The sequence below is a fragment of the Equus asinus genome, chromosome 5, assembly GCF_041296235.1.
Source record: "Equus asinus isolate D_3611 breed Donkey chromosome 5, EquAss-T2T_v2, whole genome shotgun sequence".
Classification (NCBI taxonomy): domain Eukaryota; kingdom Metazoa; phylum Chordata; class Mammalia; order Perissodactyla; family Equidae; genus Equus; species Equus asinus.
The window spans coordinates 17,059,367-17,077,518 of NC_091794.1; the positions used below are offsets into that span (position 1 = coordinate 17,059,367).

The 18,152-nt window shown below is 39.2% G+C and overlaps 1 protein-coding gene across 20 annotated transcripts in view; it reads right to left on the minus strand.

Annotated features, from left to right (window-relative positions):
* Positions 1-11,240, minus strand: part of ZBTB20 (zinc finger and BTB domain containing 20) — a 770,050-nt gene extending 758,810 nt beyond the window's left edge. For 10 of the 20 annotated variants that reach the window (XM_070508896.1, XM_070508879.1, XM_070508901.1 and 7 more), the window contains exon 1: positions 11,132-11,240. The gene's annotated coding sequence lies outside the window, so the exon portion shown is untranslated. The remainder of the gene's footprint in view (positions 1-11,131) is intronic. The other 10 variants (XM_070508913.1, XM_070508911.1, XM_070508892.1 and 7 more) reach the window with 3 other exon arrangements.
* Positions 11,241-18,152: the final 6,912 nt, after the last annotated feature.

Genomic DNA, 18,152 nt, shown 5'->3' on the forward strand with positions numbered 1-18,152 from the left:
TTGAAATAAGTGTTAATGCAACTCCAGTTTTAATTATTCTAGGACATAATTATCCTTTGTTTTGGAAACAACTTCAACTCAATTTGCTGTAGTTTCAGTTAGCAGAAAGACAAATTATGACTTGGGCCAATCATGTAAGTTTCCCACTGTCTAACTAGCAAGTCTTATAAATATGAGAAAGCATGTCAGCTGTTATATAGGAATAAACATGCATCCTACGTGGTGGTTTCATGACATTACCCTCCATGTTGTTCACAGCCCAATTACATTCTTTCCTTTCTAGAAGAGCTAAGGATATAATATCACCTAACATTAAAGTGTTTTCCTGGACTAGACTTCTAAACAATGTAGATAATAAGGGAAAATAAGCTAAAACTGTTTTTTAATTGTGTGAAATTCTATGAATTTTTTTTTAAGAATTAGGAAACTCATATAAAATGTTCAAAATCTCAATTTCAATCTATTAAGAGCAAAAAATACTGTGGGTTATCCCACTATCCAGACAGGGATCATATAGGATATGAAATTTGGGTTTCATCCTTGAATCACTAGGTAAGTAATTCTGTGTACTCTATTCAATACAATATCCTGAATTGATTGTAGCAGATTTGCTTTACTATTGATGCGTGCTATCTGATATCATTCTTTTTTGAATCATGGTAAATATAATTTTTTATTGGAAATTCTGCCATGATAGAATTTCATTAAGTATCTAAAAGGATAAAAGATCATAAGCACGTGCAAAAATGTTTGGGTCTTAGAAAAGTACAGAGAAAGCCTATAACAGGTAATAACATTAAATTTGAACCAGTCAACAGAAAATATGGGAATGGCTAGCCTGGTAGCAAGAATCACAGTAACCCTTCCTAGGACAGCTACAAAAGAGCCTGATCAACACTGAATCCCTCCAGTGTGCCAGGTACAATGCTAAGCACCAAGGCTTGCAAGGTTGACAGAACGTGGTACCTGCCCTTAAGGAATTGCAGTTCAGTGTAGTATAACTCCAAATGTTACCTTTCTTGAGTGATGAATGTCAAAGAACTTGAGTCATGAGTTAAACTGCATATAAATCACCAAACTGAATCAAATTCACTTTACACTGGATGCACCCATTTTTGCATAATAAAATCATCATTACACAAATAATAGATAGAAACAGAGGTATGCATAACACGAAATTACAGAATAACAACTATTTATTTTGGCTTTTATACATTTTGGTATTTCACTTTATAACAAATGTTGATACTATAATGTAGAATATCTGAATCAGAGGGCCTGGAAGTCTGTCCATTTTTTTCCATATTGTTTTCAGCTCAAATCACTCCTTCAACATACTATTGCTTTGTTCTCAACCCTTTACCAGAACAAAAAAAATTATTGAGACCATGAGTTCTCAAAGGTATTTCTGTAAGGGTCAGAAATATATAGGAAGGTGAGATGCAAACAACATAGCTGTTAAAAAGACTAGGTACCACAAGATGTCAAAAGAACAAGAACAAAAGAGTACCATGACAATGAACCTGAAGGGGAAAGGTGTCATGCATAAACTGAATGTAAATCATCTTTCTAATTTCACAACATATTTTTCTTAGTGATGTACCTACTTGAAACATACAAAATGGTTATTGCACCTTATTTCCTAATGCACTAAAAATAAGAGTTCAAAGAAAACATCAGAGATATTGTCATAAGGAAAAGTAAAGTCACCTAAGTGGTGGTATAGCACTTTCATCTTTCATTATTCTTTGACTCCATTCAGATGATCCAACTCATATATATATAAGACAGCTCAACAGTGAATATTATCTCTTAAAAACTTTTGAAGTCTCTAGTACCTCATAGACAAAGGTATGAGTACATATGTATACGTGGCATACACATCTGTTTGTACATGGTTTGATATCATTAAGATTATTTGAAATAACAAAAATTCACCTTAAAACTTTCTATAATTCCCTTTTCAGTAACTCATGCTGGCTATCCTAAATATAATCCAAACTCAAGTACACTGACTTTACCTGGGCTTATCATTTGAGCCGATTACTCTGACAGAAATGCATTTATCCTGTCAAATAAAAATGAACTTTTCTTTCAGTATAGTGACAAATTAAGAAAAAGTTAAAGTTACATAAGAGAAGTCTAGACTCTATTCCACCATAAGCCTGGAGGAGCCTAGTTTAAAATTCCATGAATGTGGGAAGGAGATCAATGTCTAAATTACATAATGAAATTAAATAAAATTAAGGTATAATTTATTTCACCCATCAAATCCTCAGGAAAGCTAGGACGTGTTTTCTTGTATTTGAAAACTGGACAGCAGACAGCAACTTACATTATAAATGCCCCCAGAAACAATGATTTCAGAAATGAGTGACACACAGTTAAGTATTCAATAAATGACAAGTAATTCTAAGGCTTACAACACAGGCTTTTGTGCTAAATTGCATTTCTTTGTAATGTATCTAAATTTACTACCTAATTCTAAGTATTGATGATGATGATTTTTGTGCCCAAACTCTACTGTTTTTGTATCCCAAGCACTAGGTGGCCCCTATTTAAGCCAGCTGTTGGTTTCTAAAACAAATATAAGGACGCATACAAAAAACAACAAATGTAAGGGCCTTCCAAAGTCGGTAGGATCTGCTGCAGTTTTTAACATATTCTGTTTCTGTCCTGCCTCACCCTTTTTATGATCCCTACTTCTTGGTAACTCAGTCTGCGTAGATTTACTTCTCCTTTTTGACCTCAACCTTCCCAGTACTCCCAGTAGCTACTGCTTCCTTTGCCCTGTTCCTACTCACGATCGTCTCAGCCTGTTTTAACATCTGTTACTCAGCTTGACTGTTGTTCGCTGAACCAAATCAGGCAGCAGCTACCCAGTCCATCCACTGTAAAACCTTTAGACAAATTCCCTCTCAGCATTTGTAATTCTAGACTGAAGAGTTAAATTTTAAAAACAGACTGTGCCATAGCAACCATTCCTCCCACTTACTGCTCTTTCACCTTGTGCCCTTCTCTGGAACCTTCTCCAAATCCACTATAACTGTCTTGAAATAAAACTACCAGTACAAATCTGGACAAGCACTGATGAAAATGGCCCCAGAATAGAGGAATGATGGGGTGGTGATTAAGAGCTTAGGTTCTCAAGAGTTGGACTTGAATTTGAATTCCCAGCTGTTTATACTAGTTGTGTGACTTTGAACAAGTTACTTAACCGTTCCGAGCCTTAGCTTAACTTTAAAAATGGCATAATAAAAGTACCTGCCGCATAGCATTATGTAATTAACTGAGAAAATGCAGATATAACCAATGCCTGGTACAGAGTGAGCTCTCATTAATGTTGGCTACTCTTGTAGTTGTCATTAGTATTATTGTTTAGTACAAGGACAGAATGTACTTTCTTTTCTTTTCACTAAGCTTCCCACCAAAAATTTTGCTAGTCCTTTTGGCATCAATGTCTTTACAAAAGAGTCTACATTAATTCCTCAATACATGTGCTAGGTTTCAGTTAACTAATCATCTAAACTCAGCCTCCCTTGTAAATATCCCTTAGAATATTTTTTCCCTTATTTGTACACAATAAGGTACTCATACCACCTCTTGTGCCAAATGGGTGATCTAAAAATTATCTTGCCATTTCTCCCCACTAGTTAGACATTTGGCAGGCCAGAATAGCTTAACATTCCCTAATACATTGAGAGTTTGCTGTATATTCTGTCTATGAGGTGATTTATAAAATATTATGATCAGTACCAGGAAGATCTGGAGCTATGGATCAGTGTAGGGGAAGTGGGAGAATTCAGGGACTGTAAGTATAGCTTTCTAAAAACTGCTGTTTCCATTCATGAACAGGTACAAGTGTTTGATGGTTTTGAGCCTCTCACTACCGTTCACACCAGCAAAAGGAATTTGAATCAATTATAAAGAAACTGAGAGTGAATTTTCCATCTTGAATGAAATTTTAAATGAAAACTTTAGGTTATCATTGGATAAAGACCTATCAAGTAGATACACACGAACTGTCTGCAGTTGTTGCTATATATGACACGCAGTATTTGTAAAGTCTTTTCTAACGCAGATTCTTTCCACTATTCTACGTCAAAAGTCAACTTTGTCTACCTTATCATCTCTCCTATGTAAATTTATCCCTGGATGGGTATGATGTAGGATCAATAATCAAAGGCAGTAGTTAAAAATTACCAATTTTATAAGATCATGTGGAGATGGCTCCTGATAACTCAAAGTATATTTACTTTTTGCTTAGAGACACAAAACCCAAGTTTACCTTTTTACCTTGAAGAAATACATCAATATTATTTTATAGAACTAGAAGACTACTGAGTTAATTCATTCTGTTATTACCTGCTTTCTCCAGTTAAGCAACTTTATGCAGAGTAAAACGCAAAGAATTATGTTTATAAATTCTATTACCAATCTATCTTCATGAGTGAAGGTGAAATGGTGAAAAAGTTACGTAAACTGATAAATGTATCATAGTTACCAACTATAAAAGATTATAAGTACTTAATGTTATGTATTGACACAAACTACTATACCATCTCTGAAAGCAGGTATTATTAAAATGAAACTTCCATCAAGGATTAAAAGTAAAGAGCAAAGTCAAGTATTTTACACATACTCCTTCCTGGTACTCTACACATCACTTTCAGGCACACTACCCGAGGCTAAAATAAAGATTCAATGTTGAAAGAAACATGTTCATATTATTAGAGCTGAAGAGGACCCTAAAGATGAAGCAGCTATGGCAGAGATCCAAATAGATTATGTGACACACCAAGATCACATCAGTTAGTGGTGGCCCTAGACCTAGAATAATCTCTCCTAACTCTACATTTGAGATTTTTGAAAACGTGCAATAAAGTCAGAGTTAAATCTAACATATGAGGGGTTGACTGAAAAGTTAGATGTTGTCCCCTCATGTTAAAAACTTTTGAATTTAATGACTTGTACTTATTTGATTTTATATTCCCAGTAAGCTCAAAATATCATAAAATTATAAAAACTGACCAGAAGAACAAAAATCAAAAAGGAAATTTATGCTTTTCCTTACATCAAAATCACGGAAAAGATTATTTTTTAACATTTAAAAGAAGCCAGAGATTTATTAGGTGTGTGTACGTATGGTAGTCGTGTTTTTTGTTTTGTACATTGTTAGAGGTTCTTCCCACGAAGAATTTCAAAACTAAAAATCCAAGTCTTTTTAATATTGTATGAATTAGAAATAAAGAACATCTTTTTTAAAAAGTCAAAAGTAATTGCAAAGGAGACGAAATCACTGCACCCAATTCTCTGAACTGTGTGCGTATTTTCCCTGAAGTGCATATTCATGAGCTGACAGTAGAGACAGGCTGGCTGCTTTGTTTGACTATAGTTCTGTTTACCTCATACTGTCAAGAATGGATTTTGACACACAGTATTAATATTGCTATTTTTGTTGATATAATTAGCACTGCTATAAATAATTCTTCGGCCTGCCATATCTAAGTATATCATTACAATCAGCAATATTATAGCTTCTTTTCTTATACGATGCCTTGGAAATAGACTACTGGCCTATAATAACCACAGTGACCTCATGATGTGGAAATTACTGGAAAAAAAAAAGTTGCCCTGTCAATGGAGACTACTGTTTTGTGTATGACTTCACTAAACAAACTAGTTTATATTTGTTTGAAACTAAAGTTTCTCACCAATCTGCTGTTTCAATTTCACATCACACCATATTGTACCTAAAACAGGCAATCTGGATTGCTGTTGCTACTTTTTCCCCCGCCCCCAAACAGCTCGGGAATGGGTTTGAAATACAAGGCTTGAACATATAAAGCAAAAGAATTAAGACACCCAAAATTCAGAATGGGTGGGTGAAAATGAGTGTGCTTGAAGTCATTTGTATAACTGCTAGTGGGTGGCCCACTTGTGAGTTTTTGATCATTACATGAAAGCAAAATCAAAACACATTTTATCTTGCCTCTGCATCTCATCAGCTGTGACAATAACCTTATCTAGACCTTGAATAGTTTGTTCATAAAACAGAGTGGGGTGACTGACCCAGTGCATATTCAACACAGAGTATGAAGGCCAAAACAAAATGACAATACAATTCAAAACAAGTTAGTGGAAATTTTAAACTGGTATATTAAACCTTTCTTTGTCTCTATCACTTGACAGATGGTTAGCCCTCACACAGCCTAGTCTCTCTGGCAAAGAAATGACTGTGTCTAGCCAATAACACCCCAAATTTTGACTTAAAATGCACTATACACATACTTACACTTACCTTAAAAACATGAATATTAATGGAATTAGTCATGCTTATTTTATTACTATAAAAATTTGACAGATGTCAAGATTTTATCTTTTGCCCTGTGAATACCTCTTTGAAACTCTCAACTATCTTATTATGTGGATCCAGGGTTCTAAGAACTCTTCACTTTAGATTTCATTCATTTTATGTGCTGCTTGGTAATCACGCTTTAAAAAAACTTTCCAAAACAACTTTTAATCAAAATTATTACAAAATTTACAAAGATTTAATCAGCTTGTGTTTCTATGTTGCTTAGAGTAAAGTTTTGGTAACTAACAAAGTGAGTTTAAAAAACAACCTGGGAACTTTGAATGCCTTCCATGTCAAGGACCACAAGGCAGGAGTGGAATTATTTATCCAGTACTGAAATATGTCTTTATTCAAAAACTGCTCATATATAAACATATACTCACACGCACATAAACACACATTGATCAACCATCTTAACAGAATTAGGAAAAGTTCTTAGTGTTTAGCATTCTATCGACCATTCTTCCGCTTTGCTCTTTAAAAAAGATTTCAGCTAAAACAGTATATTCCATTAGTTATAGTCTCTGCTTTTCTTCCCAAATCTTCCTATTTATAGCTCTCAGATTCTGGCAGGTCTGTATACAAATAGCCAGAAGCAACCTCAATGTTCCCTAAAGGACATTAATATGTACCATTTCTGGAAGAGATGTTATGCTACAAAGTAGCATTAGACAGATCTAATGTGCGTATAGAAATACAAGCCCTTCCCAGCAGGGAATGGGAGCACTGGTCGTGGGAGGACTGCGTGTAAAAAGTTATGCTACTTAAGAACTGAACTTGGATCTGCCTAACAAAATAAGACTCACCGTGAAGGAGAAAAATAACGAAAATCAGAACTTGTTATTTGAGAACTGTGAACTAGGTTTTGGAAAGGTGAGACACCCACTACTTGAAGCAACAAACTCAGCATTAAATAATATACTCCCTTAACCAGGCACCAAGTTCCCTTCTGTTAGAAACATAGGATTTTTACACCTACAGACTAAATGATTAGACTTAAAGTAATGCTAAAATCTTCTGTAACGTTCCTCTTGCATTACAAATGGTCTATTAAAACAGAGAAGTGCCAATCAAATGCTTTTGTAGTTTGAAAGAAAGGTTTAAATAACAAAGCATTTTTTGCAGGGCTTTTTCTATCTTTAATGTCACCTATAAATTAATTGCAACAAAGTTCCATCTTCTCTTGATAAAATCACAACGGAAAAAGATTTAGGAACCTGAGTTTTCAGACATATTCCTAAAACAAATTCTAACTAAAAAAAATTAAGATATTCTAGCTTATGTTTTACCTCAGTTTGCTAACAAGACAAAAGCTCTATAGGAATTTTACAGTAAATTTCAAGACACAGATTTTTTTTAATATAAGGTAACATTTTATTTATTTCAAAAGCATGCTTAAAATTATGAAAAAATAAAACCCCTGTCTGTTAAAAAGACCTACGGAAATATATGGGGAACGTTTCACGACAATAAAGAAGGGTACAAATAAGAAACAAAATAAGCTCTTCCTTTCTAATCATTGACAATTGATAAATATCTCCCTACCCCTCAAACTTTTGCAAGTTCTTTCAAATCGTATTCCCTAAAATGAGAAAACTGCTAAGTTTTAAAGTTTCATCCAAAGATTTCTTCTCCTAGCAATCTGAAGTACACAAAGTATATGTGACATTGTGACATTAGAATGTAAACTCCACAAGGGCAGGGAATTTTCTCTCTTGTTCACTGTTACATCCCAAGTGTCCAGAACAATTTAATGCATTTCAACATCCATTTCAGAAAAACACGATTATTTCAGAGAATAAGGCAGAGCCCATCAAGTCCCACTTCTCTATTCCAAATGTTTTACGGAAGTCTCTCCTTACCACTCATTCTAAATTACTTGGAATAATATGTAATTCATTTATAAATTTTAGATCCTTTACAGGCACTTGGTTGTTATCTTTTATTACTCTTCTAAAATGATGTAATTATTCAGTCTAGGCTTTTTTTGGAAAGTCCAATTTGATTAGAAAGTCTTCTGAAGACTTTCACTACTGAGATAAAAATAATTCATTTAAAATGGCTTTTTCCTTAGATTTTGTTCCTATACCAAGTAGCCAAATTTGTATTAATTTGACAGCAAGAGCAGTTGGATATTTGTGGGTCTCAAAAACTTTCTGACTTGACTACACAGGAAACTGGCATCACATGGACCAGTAGTTCTAAACTCCCCTCTTCGATTATAACCCTCACGTGGAAGTTTTCCTTTCCTCTAGTATTCCACTTAAACTCATATCGCCCTTCAGTAGCTAGTCAGTGTACACATGAACTATACCTGTATTATCTTGGTGTAGTAGTACAGTCATGTGCCACTTAATGACAGGGATATGTCCTGAGAAATGTGTCCTTAGGTGATTTTGTCCTTGTGCAAACATCACAGACTGTACTTACACAAATCTAGACGGCACAGCCTACACACCTAGGCTATATGGTACTAATCTTACCAGAGCTCTGTTGCATATTTGGTCTGTTGTTGACCAAAAGGTCTTTATGCTGCATGACTGTAATCTTAAAATACTGGCATCTTAACTGGACTAGACACGTAAGAACAAAGACTTCTTCCTGGAAATGGGTAAAATTTGACAGTTTTTAGCCAAATTTCTTTGTCTAGTCTGTTAAAATCAGGACCTTACCATGAAAGGGCGTTTTGCTTTGGAGGCTGGTAGCCAGTTAACTTATCACTTGATCTTCATATGCAAAAGGCCTGTATTCCACTGGTCTGTGAGATCTGAAATCACAAATCCCAGAATACCCAACTGCTGGACTCACTGAGCAGCTAATAGAGATCTAGAAGACTCACTTTCCTCCATCTTCTCACCTGTTTGAGCACCATATTCTCAAGCCTAGAGTCCTCCAAAGTTGAGCTCAATGGAAATCACAACCCCAATCTTAGGAATGAAACCTTGAGCACTGAACAATGAGTAACATCAGCAATTCTTCAAGGACAATTCTAAAAGCTATCTTGAGAGAAGACTATTCCCAGAGGGCACAGTGGTGTCACCACACACTCTGTGTGCGTCAACTGTGATACATTCTGATTACAAATGATAAAGAGCAAACAAAGGCATGAAAAATCAGTTTTTGATTTTGAATGTTTTTTGGGTTCTTTTCCTAGAACTACAGAAACACCTAGTTGTAAAGCAGAAATGCAGAAAGTAGCCAAACGTGGACTGGTCAAACTTACACGTGTGGGGAGGGGCGGAGTAAGGGCCTGTCCTAACTATTCTCCATGTGATAGCAAAGGGTACTTGGGATTAAGAGCAACGGGTAGGAGAGTAAACTGTTTATGCAATTCGTTAATGATAGCTGCTTATCATTTAAATTTGGTGTTTACAGTGCTAGAATATACTTACAAAACGGGCGTTATAATTTATACTTTAAAACTTTTCAATAGCAACAAGCAACGATAGCAACTAGAATATTCTGAGTTCATTTGAAAACACTCCTCTGCTAATTTTACTAGCTGAAACTTACATATGACCACAGTGAGAAGACCCTCGACTTTAGCCACATTTTGGTATTTTTATCGGTAAGAAGTAGGGAAGACAATTTCCACGTCTAGAAAGTTAACACGCTCAATTTAGCTTGAACCAATACTGATTCTGAGGACAGTACTTAACCCACAGGCTACCAAATTGCTTCCTGTTTCATTCAGATTTTCGTTGGAGAACTGTCATCCTGCCACTGACCCCATTTAACCGGGCTCAGTGTTAAGAGATCAGCGGATTACCCCGCTAGGTAGTGTAGCTGTAGGCCATATTGTGTTTTTAGCTAATGTTTATAGTTTATGTGTGTGCTTAACATATGTTTGTGCAAGTGTGTTTATCAATAGAACTTTTGGAAAATCTCTGCCTCCTGCCTCTTCAGCATCCTTAAAAAGGCTAACAGCTTCGGGGAGGAAGGGGGCGTGAGGTGGGTGGTGGGAGAGGTCCAGAAGCCCAACAGACAGTAACGCATTAAACGATGTAAGAGCGAGTGCATTTCTTTTAAACTTTCAAAAGCTTCCAACCGTTTTATCTCAGCTATCGAAAACCGTAAACATTTTTTAATGTTTCCAAAAGGAGCCCCAAGGAGGAGAGAAAGAAGGAAAGATGTGTCTTCCCTTCCCAAGCCCCCTCCTGTCTAGTCGTAGCAGCGAAGCAGGCGGAGGCCAGGAGCTCCGGCGTCCGGAGGGGCGTCCAGCGGCTCTGGGGCCCGGACACCTCCCGCCCCCCCGTCCTCTGAAGACGCTCGAGCCCGCGAGAGCCACGGCAAGCGGGGGAGGGCGAGAGGGAGGGGGCGGAAGACAAGCGGGCGCCTCTAGCAGCTCCTGAGCCCCGGCTAGTCCCCCTCAGCTCCTCTTCTTGGAAGCGGCAGCTCCAGGCGCAGGGAGTAGAGAGAAGAAGGCAGAAGACACGTTTCCAGCTGCGGGACGCCCCGCCCGCTCCGGGGACGGGGACCCTCCCGCGCTCCCTCCTCCCCGCGGGGTCGGACGAGGCCGCCGCCGCCGCCGGGCACGAGCAGGGGCGCCCGGGGAAGGGGGCGCGCGCGGGGCGGGGCGCGGGGGCGCGCGCGCTCGGCCGGCCGGCGGCCCGCGGGCTCGCGGCTCTAACTCGCTCCCCCAACCCCACCCCGCGCCCCTCCTTCCCCGTCCCGCCGCCCCCCACTCCAAGCGCCTCGCAGACGCCTCGCCCCCCTCGGCACGCACACACCCCTCCCACCCGCCCCACAACAAATTAGAGTTTTTGGCGTTACCTCCTCGCGCTCTTTAATCTTCTTTCCTCAACTCCTAAACTTCCCCCCGCCCCTACTTCTTCGGCACAAGGCCCACATTGGGCGCCTCACGCGGCGAACCCTCTATCTTTCCTCACTATTGGGTTGCTCTCATGCCACTCCTGGCTTCACGGAGCCAATCAGAATGGGACGCCCCTCGTGAGGTTGCCACCCATAAACAAAATGCACTCTTCCTCCTCCCCTCCCCGGTCCCCGCCCCCATCTGCCTCTTCCCTCATCTCTACCACCTTCGATTGGGCTAGAAGAGGCCCAATCCGCTATCTCAAACACCCATTGGGGCACGGAAACTTCGCTCAGAGAAGTGCTAACAGGCGATTGGTCAACATTCTTCCCACTCCCCCCCACTCTGCCGCACCTTTGCCCACTCTGGAAAGGTCAGTCGTATCTCGTTGTTCAGTGATCCGAGAGGTGGAAGGCTATTGGTTGAGAGAGCCCGTCAGACCGGACTGGAGTGAGCTGTGATTGGCCAACACAGACACAATCAGGTTTGGTTGTCTACTCCTCCCCCCTCCTGCCTTTTTTCCTCCACGCCCCCGCCCCCTCCTGACTGCTTTTACTTTCTACGCATTTCTATTTCCTCCTTTATTTATTTATTTGTGATAAACTTAAATGACCCGGCGACGGAGGCGGGACTTGAGACGAGGCCGAGGATGACGAAGGACGGCCTGGGGCCAATTGCTGAGGGGGCCGCGGGGTGAGGGGCAGCGACGGTGGCCAGTGAGAGGCAGATGTCTGGAGCGCGCTGGGCCTATGGAGCCGGGATGCCCCAGCGGAGGCGGCGGTTACCCGCTGTCTGGCGCGGCCCGCTCGCGGGGGGAGCCACGGGAGGGAGGAGGGGGTGTCGCTGTCGCAGACGGCTGAGGCTGCGGGATGGAAGCTGGTCCAGGGCGGTGGGAGGGAGAGAGGGTCTGGCGAGGCGGCGGCGCGCAAGGCCACTCTGGGTCAGGCTTGCTGCCTGCGGGGCGGGGCGCAGGTTGCCAAGCCAGGAGGTCACCAGAGGCCGCTGAAGCAATGCCAGAGCTCGAAGGGAAAATTTGTTCCTTCAAGAGGTTTCGAAAAATACTATGTAAAACAGTTCAGCGTAAGCCGCCCTTAATATAAATGAGGATATTATCCTAACGGGAAAAGCAGATTATGTTTCTTATTACTAAACGCCTGAAGTACCAGCGACCCAACCGGAGCCCACAAAATTCAATATCCTGAGGGCTAGAGGGAACAAATAAAGCAACACGGAAAATTGAATGCGGTTCAGATGCTTCAATAAAACCTTCATTCTCATCCATTTGTCACTCAACAGAGCACTCCCCAGAGCCAGATTCTTACCAAGTGTTGGTCCAGTACTCAGGCGTTAGGGGGGAAAAAAAAAGAGGCTCAAGGCCAGCAGGAAACTCAGGGAAGATTCCTAAAAAGGCTTCCTAAAAAGGGCTAAAGATGGAAAAAAAATTTCCCCTTTCACTATGCAAAGAAAAAAAAATTCTGCCAAAATAAAAAGTTGCACTTTTTAGGGAACTCAGATAGCAATAATTTATCACAAAATAAGGGACTTTATCAAAAATACCCTGCATACGCAGAATAAACTGTATTTGCAATTTGAAAACAGTATCTTTTAAGGACGTGCATTTGTTGTATAGTTTGCAATAGACTTGCGTTAAGTCCTCTGAATTTTATTTTAGTCTTCTTTGGGACAAACATCATACATTAAAGAAAAAATTATTGGTGACACTTGTTAAAAATGGTAAGGCGACTTTATTCAGGACCATCAGATAGGCATGGATAGGACCCCAGCGACAGAATTTTGCGGTGGGTGAGAGACTGGGCAAGTGGGAATTTTAGCCAAGGAGCAAGGGGGCGGGCGGGGGCGGGGCGCGAGGGGGTTGTTGGGGGCGGGGTGTCTGTCGTCGGTGGAAAATTACTGAAAGGAAACGTTGGGGGTAAGGGGAGGTTTTGGGTAAACCGACGTAACAGCATTCTTGCTGAAGATGGGCCACAGTTATCAGTCATCACCGGGGGATGGTGGAGGATGAAGGACCTGATCATATATTGAGGTTAATCAGATGTGGGGGGTGGTTTCTTGCTAAACTGACTTAGCTTCTTGCTAAAACTAGATTTTACAAGGAAGCTTACAGATACCTGGCTTTGATTAGAGGGACTTTGGCAGACCCTAGGCAAAATAACTTGATCCTGGTGAAAAAAGTGTGCAAGGCCTTGGCCTCATAAATACGATTAGATCTATCTTTTGAGGAATATACATATGAGGGTCTCAGAATCGACAAAATGATTGCATCAGGTGTCAAATTTGAAGTCTAGTAAAGTGTAAAAATTCCTATTGACTCCAGAGACCAGAATATTTTAGAATTTATGTATAAATTTTAGCTAAAAAGTGATGTCGTGCCTGGATTTTATGTGGAGTAATCGACTGCACGTGAGAAAATTCAATGAAATTTAACAAAAGTGTTTAAATAGTTAATCCCATAACTTTTCCAACGGGCAATGGCCTCTCCAAGTACTACTTAAAACTCATCTTGTCAACAAGTTTTTAAAGCTATTATTCAATGTATTAGCATGAGAGTTGTTAGAGTTATAATGGAAAGCATTAGGAAAGCAGTGTAAAATGTTCTGATTCAAATGCTAGTGATGAGGTCAGGCCCTGGATGTTACTGCCCCTTTTTAAGATGGTGGTTATTCATATCCAGTTCTCCTGATGTTAGAATCTGGCGTTAGAATGCTTCTATGTATAAGGAACTCTTCAGTCTTTATATTTACATTACACACACACAGACCTCGACCACCAACCCCCACCCTTCAACACACACAGATATACAAACATCCCAAAAGATATAGCAAGAATTCCATAATTATAGCAAGGGGGAAAAGAAATGTTTTCTTGATTTAGCAATTAGCAGAATTGAGAAAAAGGTTACAATGAGAATGATGTGGTAAGAAACATACAGGGGGGATGAAGAAGGCATGACTGATAGAAAATGAAAATAAATGTGATGATTACTTAGAGAAGGATTTTATAAGGAATTTCTGTCAGTACCCTAACCTATTGCCTTCACAGATCCTAAATAGTTGACAATCTCTAAAGCTTGAAAAGTGCATCAAAAGAGGCCAAACTAGTAGTAAGTGAATTCTTCTACGTTACAAATGAGGCCACAACACCTTGAATGTTTTATCCTTCACAAGTGGCAGAACTTGTTTTCAAACTCAAGCTGTCTAGCTCTTTTCACTATGCCATTTACTCATTCATTCATTCAACAAATATTAAGCGCATATTCTTCATATTAGATATATTTGTGAGCATTTAAAATTGCCAGAAACTTAGGAACTAAAGATAGAGAAGATTTGGCATTTTTCTCCAGAGTTCACTGTGTATTGGGCGAGAAGTAAGAGAATAAATTACTGTGCTGTATACATATGTGGTATGTATAACATGGAAAGACAGAAGAAAGAATTTCTAACTCCTAGGAATTTGGGAATATTTGTAATACACTGAACTCATTACTATACTGAATCCAAAAGTTAATCAAATCAGATCATGCTCTCAGGGGGCTTAGATTCTAAGAAGGGCACTAATTAGACATATACATTAAAAAAACCATATTACTACCCAAAATGAGAAGAGTCTTGATGGAATAAATAAAGTGCTATGGGAGATCAGAAAAGAAATATTATTTACATTTTGAGGACTGGCAGGCAAGAAATCAGGGAAATCTTTTAATGGAAGAAGTGACTTTTAAGATGGTCTTTGAAGGATATGTTAAACAACTTAACACCCTTCCTCACACATGACCATATATGAAATACACATCACTTGATATTTTTGCCATTTACTCAAAGACAGGTACTACTTTTCTATACGTGTGCTCACCATTAACTTGAGCAGATAATAACCAATAAAAGAATCTTAAAAGAAAAAACAGTCTCTCTTTCATGGTGAAGTAAAATTGAATCAAACATCAAAATGTGTGTCAACCTAAATAAAGTGGTAAACTGAGTCAAGCTCAAAAAAATAATTAGTTTACTCAGAAGTGGAGGAATTGCAATTTAGGACAAGCAAACTATGGTGAACCATAGGCAAGTCTGAAGAGACAAAGGGAAGATCAACTTTTATTAGGTTTCAGGAGGAAATTGGGGAGGGTTGTTTTGAATAAAAGATTGGCAAAGAACAAGAGACCGAGATTATGGTGATTTCATATTGGCCGTAACTGTTGGTTAGCGCACTGTTCCTGGGGCAGGAAAGGATCTTCCTTCTTTTTGTTAAAGCAGGAAGTGAAATTCCTATGTGAAAAATGTCTTCCCTTGTACTGGAAGAAAAGAAACGTTTTTGTCATCACAGATGAGAAGCTGAGACTGAGAGAATTTTATAGAAAGAATTCTAAACTTGTTATCTTCTTTCTTCCTACTGGTTATGCAGGCTGCAACAAGTGGTACATGCATGAGAGCTCCCCCTTCAGGACTTCCTGACTCCATTTTAAATGAGGTTTTCCTTTATTTATCTTCTCATTTTCCCCTTTTGATTAAGGTCTTTCTTTGAAAGCATCACTGATCAAGAGTTAGGTTGTCCGTAGTTAGTGGTTTTTGTCCCTTGGTGCCAGGAAGGACCTTTCCTGGTTGTCTTGTCCTGTCTCAGAGGGAAAGTGCATAGTGATTAGAAACCATTGAGGCAACATTTGAGTAGTAAGGAAGGCAAGAGGGAGAACTTTCAGGCACTTTCCATCTAAAGTCTTTATCTTACCAAAGTTTTAAGTGTTGGAGATCATCTTGAAGCACTGAGCCAGCATCACCCTATTGAGTGTATCACTTCTGCAGAGATTTGACAGGTAACAGATAGGAAACGTAAAAGTAATTATGAACAGGGAGAGTTAAACATCCCAATAAGCATTGACCTCCATTCTCCAGCTATCTAAGTATTTATGTGTCCATAGGAAATGCCATCCACCACAGACAAAATTAAAACCAGGTGGAGCTCAGAGGATTCCAGCTAAGTCCTGGTTAGCGATAGCTTCCTTAGCTAGAATTTCCCGATTGATCTTTTCAAGCCAGGGATCAGAGGAGTTGGGGTGACATTCTGTGAGAGGTCATCCCATCCTAAAGGGGTCTTTCTAAAGGCCTTACAAAGAGGAGTTAGCCCATTTGTATTTTCCTTGTGTGCCAGGGAACAGACTGAATTTAAATAAGGACAAGAACGTGGGGAAGCAAAGCTTATATGATTGGCAAGGGTGGAAGTGTTTAGTTGAACTAGCATTGTTATGGTTGGAGAAAGGTCAAAGCATGGTATGGAAGCACCTGGCTATAACAACCTAACCCAATAGGTAACACCCATAGGCTTGTGGGTATAATTGACAGTGGCATTTGGGACTAAAAAATTGTTACAGGCAAGAGCAAGGGGGCTCTGACATTGTGAACAAGTTGGAGTTTTTGGTGACAGACATAACAGTCAGAGAGGTTTTCCCTCCTTTGTAATAGATTGGGAAATGCGGATAAGAGTATTGTCTTTCCAGACAAGAGAAGGAGAAGAAAAAGTGAGAAAGAGAGAGAGAAAGAAAGTACATAGGCCTGGTCTGGTCATCTTGGGAAACCTGTCCTATTCAGCTGTTATTGCTTCAATTCCTGGAAATCTTTATTTTTAGGTCACCAGTTGGTGTGCAGGCCCAGTCAGGGTTTGGTGCTTTCTTTAGATGTGACATGTGACTCCGAGAGTCTATTCCTTGGAGTTTGGTGGCACAAGGATTGGTTAATAGTATCTGATAGGGTCCTTTCCAAGGAGGTTGGAGAGAATCTTTCTTTAGGTGTCTTTTCCAATAGATGAACTCTCTGGGCCGTAAGAGTGATGCTTAAGGTCTTTGTCTCCTGGGAGTGAGCTATGAAAAATTGCTCTGCTAAAGCATGCATACTTTCAACAGAAGCAATTAGGCCTTTATGATATTGAAGTATATCTCCTTTTATCAGTCATGGATCAAAAGAAGCAGGAGCCAGGTGTATTGGGTGTCATGTGATTATCTCAAAAGGGGAGAATTTATGGGTCCCAAAAGATGTAGATCTGAGATTTAGAAGGACAATTGTAGTGCTTTTGGCCAGGGTATTTAAAGGGTCTCTAAAAATTTTGCCAGTTGTGTCTTAATGATGCCATTAGTGTGTTCCATTAGCCTTAAGTATTGAGGGTGGTAGGCACAGTGAAAATGTTGTAAAACCAGCCAAAAAGCATGGACCTGTCGAAGTATTTGACCCTTGAAGTGAGTTCTCCCATCATCATGAAGTTCGAAGGGGATTTTCCAGTAGGAATGATCCTTTCCAGTAGGATCTGACCTATGGAGGAGGCAGTGGCCTGTCTACAAGGAGAACAGATTCTTACTGAACTTGTGCAAATAACTGTGTTGCCAGAAAAATAAGAATGCTCATTGAGAGTTTCTGAATTTTGGAAAGATCAGGCAGGGAGAAAAAGATAAATGCTTCCACTTTTGTTACAAAGATATTCTTTACCAAATTGCTGTCAGTTATACATAGCTTAAAGGAGAGGAGGAAAAGAGGGGTCCTTTAAGTCTGGGAAAATAAAACTTTAAAGCAATCAGTTTTCCATTAGAATTTTAGAAGTTCTTACTCAGTTCAGTGTTACGATCTTAAAGTTATCAAAAATCTTTATTCTAGAGTACTTGTCAAAGTCTTTTCTATGAATCTTTTTTAAGATAAAGCACTTTTGCAGGCATAATTTCTTGCCAAAGCATCAGAGTAAAACAGTAATTGTCTATAAATGACAAAAGACTTAAAAATGCCTATTAGTAAAGATCTGATGAGAATTCATTATGATACATTTGACAAGGGAATTTGGTTATTTTTGTGACATAGAATACTTTAAGATAATAATTGGAATTATGATTGATAATATATCAGGATATATAAAATTTTTAAGAATTTCATATTATTTCCAGAATACTTAGAACATATACGTATACAGCCACAACTTAAGGCTTAGCATTACTTT